Source organism: Gavialis gangeticus, unplaced genomic scaffold, assembly GCF_001723915.1.
Source record: "Gavialis gangeticus isolate Ggan-Ray unplaced genomic scaffold, GavGan_comp1, whole genome shotgun sequence".
NCBI classification, from domain to species: Eukaryota; Metazoa; Chordata; order Crocodylia; family Gavialidae; genus Gavialis; species Gavialis gangeticus.
This window is the reverse complement of record NW_017729008.1, coordinates 19617896-19632481: the sequence shown is the minus strand read 5'-3', so window position 1 is coordinate 19632481 and position 14586 is coordinate 19617896. Positions and strand designations below refer to the sequence as shown.

Here is a 14586-nt window from a genome sequence, read left to right as displayed (position 1 = left end):
CTCTTGGTTGGGGGGTCTGTAATAGACCCCCACTGTCATTGGCTGCAAAACTGCTTCAGTGTCCAGATTATATAGGTGCCTCTGTTTGAGCCTGAAAAGTTCACTAGGTGCCTACACTTTAGCTTCTGGGCATGTTGAGAAGCAATCCAGTTTGATTATCTAGGCACCCAACTCCTACCTAACATGTGTTACAATTGAGATGGGTGATCTTCTCTCCCATAGCAGAACCCTTAACACTGGGAATACAATACCATGCTCCATCCTTTTGGGGTTTCTTCTGGCCCCACAACTCTTGTATTCTTGGCAGTGTATAGAACTCAGCTTCAACAGGAGAGGTGTAAAGTAAAGATTCATGGCAAAGGCAATACAGACACAAAGGGATCCCTGCTTGTCAGGGCTGGACCATTGCAAAAACACCCTCCCTTGGACCAAGTAAAGCCAACCAGAGAGACCAATAGGCCAGACAACCAAAACTGTCCTTCCCTGGAAGGGTTGTATGCTTCAGGCAAGGAGAGAGTACATAGAAACTGTTCAGAGAATGTCAAACTAAGCAGGCAGCTTGCTACAACAAAGGAGCCAAGGACCCAAGGTCCCTGCACACAGGTGAGTATGTACTGATCAAACCATCAGTTAGCTAAAAATGTAATAGAGAAATACTTTAGTCCAAAACTACAGTGGGACACATATCATATAAAACAGCTACATATTGAGAGGAGCAGTACAGATGAAACCAAAGGCAACTGTGGAGTAGCAGCAGACAGCCCAACATATTCAGACAGATAGAACAAAGGCCAGGATCAGGAGGACACAGAAGGAATATCAGCCACCAGCTGGCCAGGCATTAAGGAATCAGAAGAAATGACCAACAATAACCTGCACAACACAACGAAGGCAGCATCAGGAAGGAGTAACTATTCCCCAAAAGAGATAACACAAACAAGAAGTAAGGAGTTAATTCAAATTTAGCACACTTGAAGGACCCTGAGGCCTAGTGAGTTCTAGTGGAATAGCAGGGAGGCATGTTTCCCTGGGATGGCTGATGTATTCATAACTTCTCATCCCTGCAAATAGTTGCACCACATAGCCAGAAATATTGTTATAAAGAATCATGTAACAACTGGCATAGAACTTGGAAGGAAGAGCAGACATGGCCGGAGGTAGGAGGTTGCTGGGAAATCAGGAAGCACCTTTGTGCACGCTGGTAGAGCACTAGCTGCAGCTACAATATGTCTAGAATTAATTTCCTGAATAAAGGCCAATTTAGAATTATACACATGGTATTAGCCAACATTTTAGCCTCCATCTTTTATCTCATAGCTTGTGATTTCCTGCTCCCACCTACTCCCACCCCTCCAGTTCTATGCAAGGCACTGCTACTTCCCTACAGTATAATCGCCCCTGCACCCAGTGCTTAAAACTAGCATTAAAGAAAATCAAGACATATAATTCAATAGATGCTTTTTTCAGTTTCTCTCCGACTGTAAAAGTTCATCTGAACTTCAACAATTCCCTCAAGATTAATTCTGTTCAAATCAATTCTTCCTAAAATTGCTTTACTTTGTTTTTGTATTTGCTTTGCTTCGTTCTTTATCCAATGACAATAGAAATATTTCATGAGTGAAGGTTGTTTTAAACCATACTACCTAGTCAGTTTCATTCACTTTGGTAGTAGATGTCATGTCATCACCTACATATTCACCCCTCTTCATTTTCTCTACATAGACATGGATACCCTAGAACATAATATTTCCATATCCTTTTGTGTTGCCACTTATATTTCTAAAATTATTTCCAAAAGCAAAATGTCTGAAAGGCTTTTAAGAAATAATGTTGCCATGGTAGAAATACTGATTTGCTTACACTTGAATATCATTCCTGGAAGCACTGCATTCAAGTTTCATTTTTTCCAGTAAGGCATGTCACAGCTCAGAGAATATTACTGTTTAACCTGTGGGGAGATAACCTCTACTCATACCCCTCAGACACTATGACTCGGTAGTATTATAAATTGCATTAGGTTTTGAATTTTGAAGTTCTAAACGTCTTTGTACCATCTTGCCTATCAAATGAATTTTCAAAAATATTTTACAAATTATAGCAGATAATGGGAGTTTTAACAGTTTTATCTCATTTTCTCATTTATTTTATTCTCGTGGTTTTTACAAGAGATTATCTGAAAATTCTCAAAAAGACAAATGGCCAAATCTCAGCAGCACAGAGCACATTATTTGTTACTAGTACTGTCTGGCAAATCTTGAAAGAGAGAGAGAGCCCAAGCACCCTAAAAAACACAGTAATGAGATTTTCATATATTTTACTGTACAGCTCTGATTAGCAGTGAAGCTCTGTGCAATCACCTTTGTATTTCTGAATGAGAGAAAATGAAATCATAGACCTTTTTAATGAATATGGATTCCTGAAAAAATAGATATCAAAAATAGGAAACAGCTAATATTACATTGTATTAATGGAAGTGATGTTAATTACATTACATTTCAAAGTGGTAGTGTTATGCTTTTGCTTCATCCTCCTTATTAATGTTCATTCACAGTGTGGTACTTTGTGGATAATTTTGCAGTGCATTAGATAAATCTTTTTTACACATACTGCATAGGAGATTTTTAATGAGAATTAGCAGGAGTTTTGTTTGAAAAGTACTTTTATTATTGGTGGAAGTGCTTTCTAATGTAGGCTTAGAAGGTCGGTATTAAATTTGAATAGTGCTTTCAATAAAACTTAAGGGGACGGTTATGCCAGGGATGTATGTGTGTCTTGTTAGCACTAAGAGTTACATTTACACATTGAATAAAGAAATAGGTCCCCTTTGAACACTTTTAGTAAAAAGGAAGTATAGTTATGCCATTGGGTGCATCTACATGAGACGTTTACTGTGTAGCTGCCTAATTAGCTCCACAGTAAACGTCTCAGTGTCGACAAATGTACCCCTATTAGAGTGCAATAAACCAATAAACTCTGCTGCTGGTTAGAGTACTTGTAAATACAAGTACTATCCTGTAGGAGAGTTTTTTAGTGTACAGCAACACAAATGTAGACACTGACATTCCTGTCTGCCAGCTAGCCCCACAGTGGAGCGCCCTCATCCCCCAACCAGCCCCTCTACAGCACACTGAGCCGGATCAGAGCAGCCCTGGGCTGGCAAGCTGACCCCCCAGGTCCCCTGCCAGCTGGGGCTGCTTTAACACAGCTCAGTGTGTTGCAGTCCCAGGTTCCTGGGAATAATAACCTCTGGCATAATATGTACCAGAGTTTATTGCTTTGAATTAATTGATGTAGATATGCCCATTAAATCCCTATGACCAGCATAAGAATATGTACAATTTGATATTACTTTTATTAATAGGCCTATACGATAACTTTTAAAAGCACTGAAGTTCTATACAAAATTGCATTCTATTCCTGCAGCATATAAAATCACTGTTCTGGATCCAGAAATAAAATGCAGTGCACTTATCTGAAAGGATACAAGCATCATTACGCAACAATGTTAGCATAGCAGCTGAGGAGTCTTCTATCTTATTGAAAAAGCATAGGCAAGTAGGCAAAAGTAATTAGCAGTTTTGGAATTTGATCAGGACACAAAGGTCAGTATTCCCATGTCTTTGAAAAATGCAATAGAAACATTAACATCTGAGTATGGCTTTATTTTATGTCTCGTATAAGAAGTAACACTTTTTGTAGTCCAATTCTTCCTACCACCTGACTTGGAGGAAAGAATGGCAACTCCTGAATCACAAATATTGCTTCCCAAAGCAACTAATTTTTCCCTGAATGTGTCCATTCCAATCACTAATCTAACCAAGTCCTCCTCATATGATTAGATCTGACAGGATCAGAGCCTGAGGAGAGATGACTGAAGAAACATCTGACTCTTTAAAAATATAAATCAATGAATGCTTGTGCACTAGGACATGTCTAAGAATAGTCTAAATATGTCAGATTTTCTGGTGGTCCACATGGTGTTATATAATGTCTTATTAAACTTCATGTGTTAGACTTGCAAATATGTTGTCAAAGTACATTGTGCAGATATTGTGACACAGTGATTTGTATTGCAGTGCAATATTTTGTAGAAATATAGAAATAAAGTAAGCTCATATACTATGAAACAAGTATGAGTATATTATCTATTATGATACAGGCCTACAAAACAGTATTGTGAAGTAGGAGGAAGATGTAAGTTCCAGTTATTTGCTTAAACCCCTTTTAAACAGAATGGCCCCCAAACTCTCTTAGATCAAACTGATTGTGTGTCATTAGGTTAAGCTGTACCAAATAAATTAGTATATGTCTCTTATCAACTCATGATGCAATTTATTTCTCTTAAGGGAACAGTTGCATTTTTCTCCTGTAAAAACAATAGCATGGCTTTATGAAGCAGTGCCTTTCACAGAACGGCTTTGGGTGACATACAGTTCAAAACAATCAAAAACAACACTAAACTTACACCTTCGCAGTTTCACCCACCAATTACTTTATTTAAAAAGTTATGGAGGCCAAAAAGTTTGACTCTCAAATGTTTCTGAAACTTCCTTTATATCTTTCTGAAAAGAAGCAAATTAGTTTTTGGAGCTACATTTTTTGTATGCTCAAACAACATTTCAGTATTAAAAAAAGTTAGAAAAATGTACACTATTCTACTTTTCTGTTTAGTCAGTGAATAACAGAGATCCTGATTTGGATTTATTTTCTTGCCTACATTGCCTTGAACTTGCACAAGACACATTTCTGTATATAAAAGTAGAGGGATTTCTTCTTAGTTTATCTTTCAGTCATGCAAATAGTATTTAAGTTATTGAGAAACACTTTTCTTTTGCATATCGGATGCTTAAGTTAAATGGAGAATTTGTAATGATCCAGTGATGTTCTTAAGACTCCAAGTATAAAGAGGGAAATCAAAGATTCAAGAATCCTTCATATGTGAGAAAGTGCTTACAGTGTCTTTAAATTGTAGCATTTGTTTTTTATGAATTAATGTATATTTTTGCAATTAAATCATTTTCCACTAGCAGGGTAGTTTGCTACACTCTGGTCACGTCTACATGAGATGCTGACTACACAGTAGCCTGTGACTACTGTGCAGTAGCATTGCGTAGCAGAAACCATAATGCAATGTCACTGTGCAGGATTCTCAGGCTACTGCGCAGTCAGCGTCACAAAAAAGCCATTCAGTGGCACTACTGCGTGGTAACTCTGGTTACTGCACAGACATTTAGTACTCATTTATACAAGTATTAAATGACTGCACAGTAATGACAGTAGAGTTTTTCTATAAAGGAAAACATCTTATGTAAAATCACTGCAGGGATTAGTTAGTATCTTGTAGAAGTGTCGCTAATCATGTTAGTTGCCAAAATATTATCGGCTTATGTTTTAATATCTAATATAGAAATTCATAGTGGAAATAGTTTTTCATAGTGTCCTTGTGATGTAATTCTTTAGTATAAGCTATTTGTTCTCAGTGATAAATAGGTTAATGTAGTAAAGTTAGAGTCAGGTTGTGCTGCCTTTCCTCAAAAGCTACAAAGAGATGTTGCATTTGTCCCAAGATAAACCATTTTATCTTGGGACAAAATAAACCATTTTATCTTGGGATAAAATGAAAACATTCAGATGTCTATGTCCATTGTCCCCAGATAAATCCTAAAAAGGCTCCTGGGATAAGAAGTACTAACAGGTTATTCCAGGACATCGTAAAGTGAACCATCTGAACAGTTATCCTGGTTATTGCATTATTGAATAAATGGCAGAAAAGTGGCAGAAAGGCAGCCACTCACTAAACCCTGGTTAGAAGGGCCATGAGTGTACACAACAATCCCAGGATAAACATAGGCACACCTTGTCCAGCGACAAATAAAACATCTGTTCCTAGCCAAAGGGAATACCATCATACTGCTTGACTGGTCTCCCTGATTTCACAGGCAGCCTAGCCTAGTTCACAAAAAAAAAAGCTAAAAATGCTGGTCCATAAACTCCATTAAAAATTGAGCTGTCCATAGAAATCTAAGACACCCTGAGCATGTCTACAAGTGTCCCTATAGCGCCTTTGTTACTGCGCCATCATTTAATACTTCCTTTTGGATGTACTTCCTTTTGGAAGTATTAAATGAGGGCACAATAACAATGTGTACTGTGCCGTGCACACTGCGCTGTGTGCACGGCACATGGTTATTTTTAGCTGCTACTTCACCATAGTAACATGCTATAACGAGGAAGTGCATTGCTACAGCAACATAGCTGTGGTGTCATTTTTTGCGACTGCCCACACTACATTGCCATAGCACAGTTACTACAGCAATGTAGTATCACATGTAGGTGCACCCCCTGAGCTTGATTGAAGATTCATCATAGGAACGAGGCTAGAAGCAAGTGTTGATGGAGAGGCAGAGCAGAGCAGCGCCTTATTGTGTCTGAGTGGGAGTGCAGATCAGCGCACTGCAGGGAGCTCTCCCTCAGGGCTTTGTGGCCAATAGGAGCCTCTGTAATCCCCTCCCACCTAGCCATGGGGTGCCACTGCATCCTGTTGGTCATCACCTGCCCATAATGGCTGATCATCCCAAAGGTAAGCAGGGCTGTGCAGCCCTGGTCAGTCTGGGCCTCTGGGTGGGATGGAGGTGAGACGAAGCAGCACAGCTGGGTCAGAGTTGCAGGGCTGGAAAGGAGGAGTTTCTGAGTAGGGTCTTGAATCAAATTTAGAAAGTTATTGTTAAACCCCAAAATTTAAACCTCAGCCATGGGTCTGGCAGAAGAGTTACACTTACATTAGGTGAAATATATATAAGTAAAAAAGTTTGTCAGTAAAGAGTTTTCAGATCTTCAGTAAGATATTTCTTGGTTTGGCAACCCTCTTCAGAGGGATCATTTAGAGGTATGCAAATCCAAATGTGTCTGAAGGAAGGAATAGGATGGAAAATCAAGGAAGAAATCATCCCTTTTAATTTCCAAAATTTCATTCTGCTGAGGTACTATACTACAAGTAACACAGCTGGAGCCTGTGATTGCCTCTATTGTGTATAGGTGCTATGTTTTGGGATATTTAATGTGAAGCACTTCTGAGAAATATAAAACATTATTTCCTATAATTTCGCTTTGAGGGTGTTCTCTCTCTCTTGCTTCCCCGCCCCACTCCCGTGGTAGGAGATGTGGCAGGACTGTGGCGAGCAAAGGGAGAGTTTTCACAATCAGGCATGAAGGAGCCTGCCAGACGGATTCTATAGTGTGGGAAGGGAACGCAGACAGTGGCTATAGCAACAGGAGTTTGTCACAACTCCGAATGGTGATTGTGGCAGGGTATGTAAGGGAAGAGTCTGGATGTCTTTATTATGGAAAGAGTGAGAGCATGGAGTCTATTTCAAAAGATAGCCTTCCCCATCTGCCTCTGTTGCTCCCGCACCAATGTTTTCAGTCCTCGCTCGCAGTGCTAAAGCCTATGCTGGTCAGACACCAGTTGGGAAGACAGAGACTACTCACATGCTTGAAATCTTTCTCCACAACATTCCTGCTGTTTGCAACAAGAAAAAACAAGGCATATAACTCAACTGCTGGATGAAAGGCTATATGGGTATTTTAGTTGTAGCTGTGTTGGTCTAAAGTCATAGGCAAACAAAACTCTTGAGGTACAGGCAATATCTTTTAGCAGAACAACTAAATAGTAACACAAAAAATTCTTTCTTTGCAAGCGTTTAGGCCCAAACACCCTTCTTCAGGCAAAGGAGAATTCAAAGATTGTAAAATTTCTTCAAGGTAGAAAAGAAACTTCATCTTGCACAGGGGAACAGAGATGGTAGGGTCCCCCTGTGTGGAAAAGTCCATTTCTAAAAAAGTTGCTCTGTGAGTATGCAGATTAAGCACAGACAAAGGCTGAAGCAGACTGGTTACTTTGAGATGTCAGATGGCAGGCAGGGTGTTGAATTTTGCTTCTTTCTTGTTCACTGGTGAAGTTTTCATTTCAGAACAGCTAATTGCGATATCTTCAATATTTCCAGAATATTGGTTGTAGCCATCTTGGTCTAAAGGCATAGGCAGACAAAAGTCTTGGGGTAGAGGCAATATCTTTTATTAGACCAACTAAAATGTAGCAAAAAATTACAGGCTGGCATAAGAGAACTTTCAAGTCCCTGGAGCATCAACTAATATTCATGGCAGTAAGCAGCAGTCCACTAGTAGGTATGTTAAGATTCAGGCCACAGTTAAAGAAATGCTGGCATAGAGAAAAAAAGAGAATAGCATCACGCTCTTGTGATGTTATTACACAGTAGTTTTAGAAGTGTATATTAAAGTACTTAAGTACTTAAAATAATGTGCAGAAGTCTAAGATGCCAAAGAGATTGTTTTTTTGACATCTTGCTACCAAAAAATGTTCATTGCAATTATTCTAAGGGTATAAAATACATATAGCAACAAAAGGGAGCTATTGTCCAACATGGTATTGAAATGCAATGCAAGTTTGTTTAATTATTTATAGTGCTTGGTAGTACACCATTCCTGAAAGTACCCACTACCCTGGGGGGACAACTGTAAAAAAGAATAATAATAATAACAGCCAAATATTCTGAGCCATCTAACATTTACTACCAGCGTGGTGCTTTACTGTTGTGTGTGCTCCCATTAAACTCAATGTCAAGAGCATTAACTTATTTATTGTATGCAGGTCTTTCCATGCATCTTTCAGGTTCTTTATGTTGTTACACTGGTATGAATTGCTGTACAGGAAAAGCCTCCCATAATACAGAGCTCCAGTCAAAACATTTTTAAAGACACGTTTAATAATTTAACAATTCATTATAACATTTATATTTATGTAAGTTGTTTACTCCAAACAGTCTCAATGTGCTTTGCAAACTAACAGCACCTGTTTCTCTTCAGTGACCTGCTCTCTAGTCCATTCACAGTGCAGTGGATGAATAATCTCTGAATAAACTATTTAGGGAATTTTAGGAAAGTAATATTGTTACATAGATTGAAATATGCCCTGGACATTGTGGTTAATATTGCAATATTGGAATAACTATTTCTGTTATTCTGTAAAGTGCCCTGGGCTCCAGAATAGCCACAGTTGCTAGCACAATTTGTGGAAAAAATATCTGTCAAACAAGTTTAATATACTTTTTAATGAAATTACCATATATTCTCATATACACAAGCCTTAATTCCAAAAAAAGACCATCTGCTGGAAAATGGGATGTGCATTATTATAAGCAAGGAAATATGGCAACAGCAGTTTCTGCAAATGAAGCTTCTACCAGGCAAAAGATAAAATAACTGCGTGCAATCCACAGAGGGCAGAACAATAAGCAGGCTTGGCTCCCTAGCTGCTGCTACTCAGTTACTTATTACAATGTACATTACACCGGCTTAAATTCCTACGCAGTAAGCAGGAATAGGCCAGCATCTACACATACAGGTGTTAAAGCACATTAATGCTGTGTATAAACTGATTTGGGACTAAAGTTAGTCCCAAATCAATCCACACATACAGTGTTACTGTGCAGAAAGGCATCTACTACACATGCAATACTGCACAGTAACTAATCAGGCATAAATTTGATACCTGCATGATGCTGGTATCAAAGTTATGCTCAAGTCAACATAAGTCGCCAGATTTACTGCATAGTAAGGGCGTGCATGTGTAAACGTGCACCTGTACTGTGCCATAATTTCAGTTACTGCACAGTAAATGCACACATGTAGACATGCCCAGAAAGATCTTTTTTTCTTCATTCTGCCTTTCATAAATAAGATGCATATCTTAATCAGAGGCATATTGTATGCAATAAAATATGGTCATTTCAATTATACACCTAATTGTATTGATGTAGTAAACATCTGTAAGTCTTAACACCATGCAACATTTTGTTTAAGAAGCTAAAGTGAATGAAATCAATATGGCACTTGTTATATGGATTAAAAATTGGCTAAAAGATTATTCTTACCACGTAATTTTGAATAGAAATTATCAGAGCTTGAATACATTTTTAATGATGTCCCACAGGGCTCCATTCTAGGCCCTTAAATGCTGATTTAAGTGTTTTATTTATGACCCGGGGGGAAAAATACAAGAAGCTCTATTGATGAAGTACGCAGATGGCACAAAGATGCATAGTGTTAAACACCATATTTTCTGACATACAACATGCCCTGAAATATAATACACATCTTGTTTTTGAAAGGCAGAATGAATACAATATTTTACAGAGTTATGGCTATGTAATCTTCAGCTGACATCCTCCTTTTCCTGATTAATTTAAGATGAAACACTAGCTGCTATTGAAGACTGCTGTCTACAGGGAGTTCTATGCTTTTGAAAAGAGCTAAACAGTCTTCAAAGCTGTAAAATCAGAGGAGAGAAACAAGGAGCAGCTGAAAAACAGCAACATTACCAAACCAAAGGGTAGCTTGAGTCATGGAACATCAAAACCATTAAAAAGAAGAGACAATAGTTATCACACCTCTGCTGTGAAGAATAGTGAGCCATTAAGTCAGCTGACTCCTATAGCTACCTGAATAATAATGCCACTGCTGCTGCACTATGAAGCAAGACACTCCTATCCCAATCAGAAAACCAGATTCCCTGCTTAATACATGCATCTCAACTTTGGGGTGAGATTTCTCTGCTGATTTTGCTGAGAAAGGTGCATGTTGTATGTGACAAAATATGATTTTAGAGGCACCAGCTCACTGATCATCATCTTCTTCTTTGGCAACATCTCACATTGCAGATGATAGTCTTCTATAATTGTCCCATCTGTGGGCCCAAAGATGGCTGATGAAGCCAATCTGAGATTGACAGACTCTGTTTCAACTTGGGCACATGTTTCTGTGTGGGGTGGGTGACTCCGTATTCTTGATTTGGTTCATAACATGCTGTTTCTGCTGCTCCCGCTTTTCTGTATCTTGTTGTCATCATAAGGTTTCACAGTACAAGATCCTTCCAACAGACTCTTCCTCCATTTGGGATGGTCCTGGGTGATAGTCTCCGATGAGTTGATGTTGATGTTGCATTTTTTCAAGTTGGTCTTCAGGACATCCTCAAAGTGCTTTCTCTGTCTTCCTCTTGAGTGTACACCTTGACTGAGCTAGGAGAATAAAACTTGCTTAGGGAATCTGGAGTTTGACATGTAGATGTTGTGGCTGGCCACTGGATTCAAAGGATCTTCCACAGGCACTGTTGATGGTACCTTCCCAATGACTTGAGGTGCCTCCTGTACGTTTTCCACATTTCAGCTTCATACAGTTAGGTGGGAACCAAAACTGCTAGATAAACCATGAGCTTAGTTTTGGATCTGATGTTGTAATCTTCAAACACCCATTTCCTCAGGAGTCTGAAGGTTGCACTTGCATATTTGAGGCAATATTAGATATCTTTGTCAATGCCAGCCTTCTGAGAGAGATGACTTCCGAAGTACGGGAATTACTCAGCACTCTCCAGAGTCTCACCATCAATCTGAATTACTAGAGATGGGAGCTGCTCATTAAGAGCTTGTTGATGGAGAACACTAGTCTTCTGGTTGCTCAACGTCAGTCCTATTTTATTGTATGCCTTGGTAAAGATATCAACGATTGCTTGAAGGTATGCTTCTGAGTGAGCACAGACTACAGCATCATCAGCGTACTGGAGCTTGATAATTGACATCAGGGTGGTCTTGGTTTTAGCTCAGAGTAAGCTGAGATTAAACAGCTTGCCTTTCATGCAGTAGTTTAACTCCACTCCAAATGGGAACTTGTTATTGGTCAGATGTAGCACTGCTCCAACATTCTTCTTGAAGAACGTTGGAGCAATGATGCAACCTTGCTTAACTCCCATCTTAACCTCAAAGGCTTTATCCAAATGAGCATGGACATTTCGTTCCCTGGGGATAACTAATGCCGGCACATCTTGTGCTGCTGCTAGTTGTCCCCAGGGAACACTTGTGCCACACACCCTCTGGCACACAAGTTACCTCAGGTGGGGTAGAGGAGGCCGGGGCAAGCACTAGGGTCCTGGGAACCTCCCAGGGCTGTATCAGTGGCAATCTTGCTGCTCAGAGCCTGGCCAGCAGCCAGACCATGGCTCCAGTTGCCAGGCTTGTTTTGAGTGGTGCATGCTGCCGCCACATGAGTCACTCTTTTTTTTTTTTTTTTTTTTTTGCACAGGTTTTTTGACCCCTAGATATCAAGAGGTAAAAAAAATACCCTCGCTGTTTTTTTGCAGCATGGACAACAGCTGAACATGCTTTATGTGGCACCGCAAACATGTCTGTGGTGCCACATACCACATGAGTAGGCTCATCTGGACACAACCAAAGGGATCTGTGATAGATCCGTTACTTATTTAGTGTATGCAGTTTCAACATATTGTTTCAGCCATCTTAAGGCAATGTCATCTCCAATGTGAAGATCTTGAAGGCCACCAAGTAACATTATAAATGGACACAAGTCAACTTTGTGGGACATGGTTTGAACATGTCCACAAGGGCATTTTTTGTCATTGTGAGGGCTCCATTGGTATAGATATGAGTCATAGTGACCCTCTCCAGTTTGAAAATGGTTGAGTAGTGTCCAATATTGGCATGGCCAGTTAATTCCTAGTTGACTGACTGGAGGTGTCAGAGATGATGTGGTGATTGATTGGTGCTTGTGCTGACAATTCTTTGTGCCATTGAGTAAGTAAGGAAAAGTCAAAGGGTTTTGAAAGGATGGGCCATATGGGGCTCCTGAGCTACTGGTGGGTGGAATATGTCCCAGTGCATTGGCAGTGTAGGATTATCCCAGAGTCTGGCTAGTAATTTTACTTCAGCATTTGTGCAGCAGAGATGAGGTGAAGCAGTGGCACTGAGTACTAATAACTATAGGAATGGAGTGGGGCACAATGTGCCTGACACATGATTCATTGTAGCATGCAGTTGCATTGTAGCATGCAGTCCACTAGTTTGCTGTGCAATAAACAAGCCCATACAGGGGCACAATATTCGGCTACTGAATAACACAGTGCGAGAGCAGATGAACGTAGTGTGGAGGCATTGGCATCCCAAGTGGAGCCTGCAAGCTTAGCAAGTAGGTTATTCTTTGTTTTGATTTTTAAATCAGTTTTCTCGAGATGTGATTTGTAAGTTAAAGTCTGGTCGAGGGCGACTCCAAGATAAACTGGGTGGGTTTGGAATTTGAGAGGCTGACCATTTAAAGTGATAGTGAGTTCACAACTAATGGTGGCTTTATGCAGATGGAAAACACTTGAGACCGCTACTAGTGGACCGAGTCAGACAACTGTCAGATCCCGGTCAATCAGCTATAAATATCAGCAGTATTTTTCCCAATGACTTTACAGGCTGTTGGCCCATTGCTCTGAATCCTGACCCGTTACTGATAACGGGTCACTGATACAGAGTAATCTATAAAACTTTGGTAAGATGGGTGCAAGCAGTCAATACACATTTTAATACAGCCAAATATAAAGTTATATATATGGAAACAAAGAATGTATATTTGCAGAATAGAGGATTAAGTCCTGGAAAAAGGACTCGGAGTTGCATGGACAATGCTATTCTACGTTACACAAGAGAAGAAGATCAAAGAGAAATAGAAGGGTGTAGCAAGTCTTCCAGGGGCAGGAAGTCAGCTGGGGTCAAAGAATCCCAACAAAATAAATGTCCAAATGTCTCTTAAAGGAGTTCAGAGTAGGTGCTTGCACCACCTCTGGAGGCAGTCTGTTCCAGGCCTTGGGGGCTCAGACAGTAAAGAAGTTCTTCCTTATGTCTAGCCTGAAACGGTCTTGGAGGAGTTTGTGACTGTTTGACCTTGTCATCCCTTGGGGAACTCTGGTGAACAGGTATTCCCCCAGATCCTGATGTACACCCCTTATATACTTATAGGCAGCCAACAGGTCCCCCCATGAGCCTGCACTTTTCCAGGCTGAGGAGTCCCATAGCTCTTAGCCTCTCAACATAAGGCCTGTTTTCCTTTCCTCTGATCATGTGCGTGGCTGGACTCTCTCAAGCTTCTCCACATCCTTTTTAAATTGTGGAGCCCAAAATTGGATGCAGTACTCCAGCTGCAGGGTACAGCGGGAGGATGACATCCTGGGATTTGCTTGAGAAGCAGAGTTTTGCTCGCTTTACCAGCTGTGACATCACATTGGTGGTTCATATTCATCTTGTGGTCAGTCATAACCCCTAAATCCCCTTTCAGCCATGGTGCTGCTAGCTAGCGTAGCACTGCTGAGCTTATAAGCATGCTGCGGGTGGGGGTTCCTCCCAAGATGGAGTACCTCGCATTTTTTGGTGTTGAACACCATCAGGTTTTCATCCACCCATTTTCTGAGCCTGTCTAGGTCATCCTGGATCACCATCCTGTCCTCAGGTGTGGACACTTTATCCCAAAGTTTGGTGTCATTGGCGAACTTGGCCAGTCCGCTACTGACACCAAAGCCCACGTCATTGATAAAGATGTTCAAGAGTATAGATCCAAGGATGGAGCCTGGTAATTCAGAGTTACCCTGATACTTTCTAGGTTGCATATCTATAGAGACCAGCATACACACACACACACACTTACACACACAAAATTGTTGCAATAGTAGTGTAGCATCAAAGT

At 40.2% G+C, this 14586-nt stretch overlaps 1 protein-coding gene across 13 annotated transcripts in view; it reads left to right on the top strand.

The window, feature by feature from the left end:
- The window catches only part of MAGI2 (membrane associated guanylate kinase, WW and PDZ domain containing 2), an 886876-nt gene that overhangs the window by 659896 nt on the left and 212394 nt on the right, over positions 1–14586 (top strand). The window lies entirely within an intron of this gene.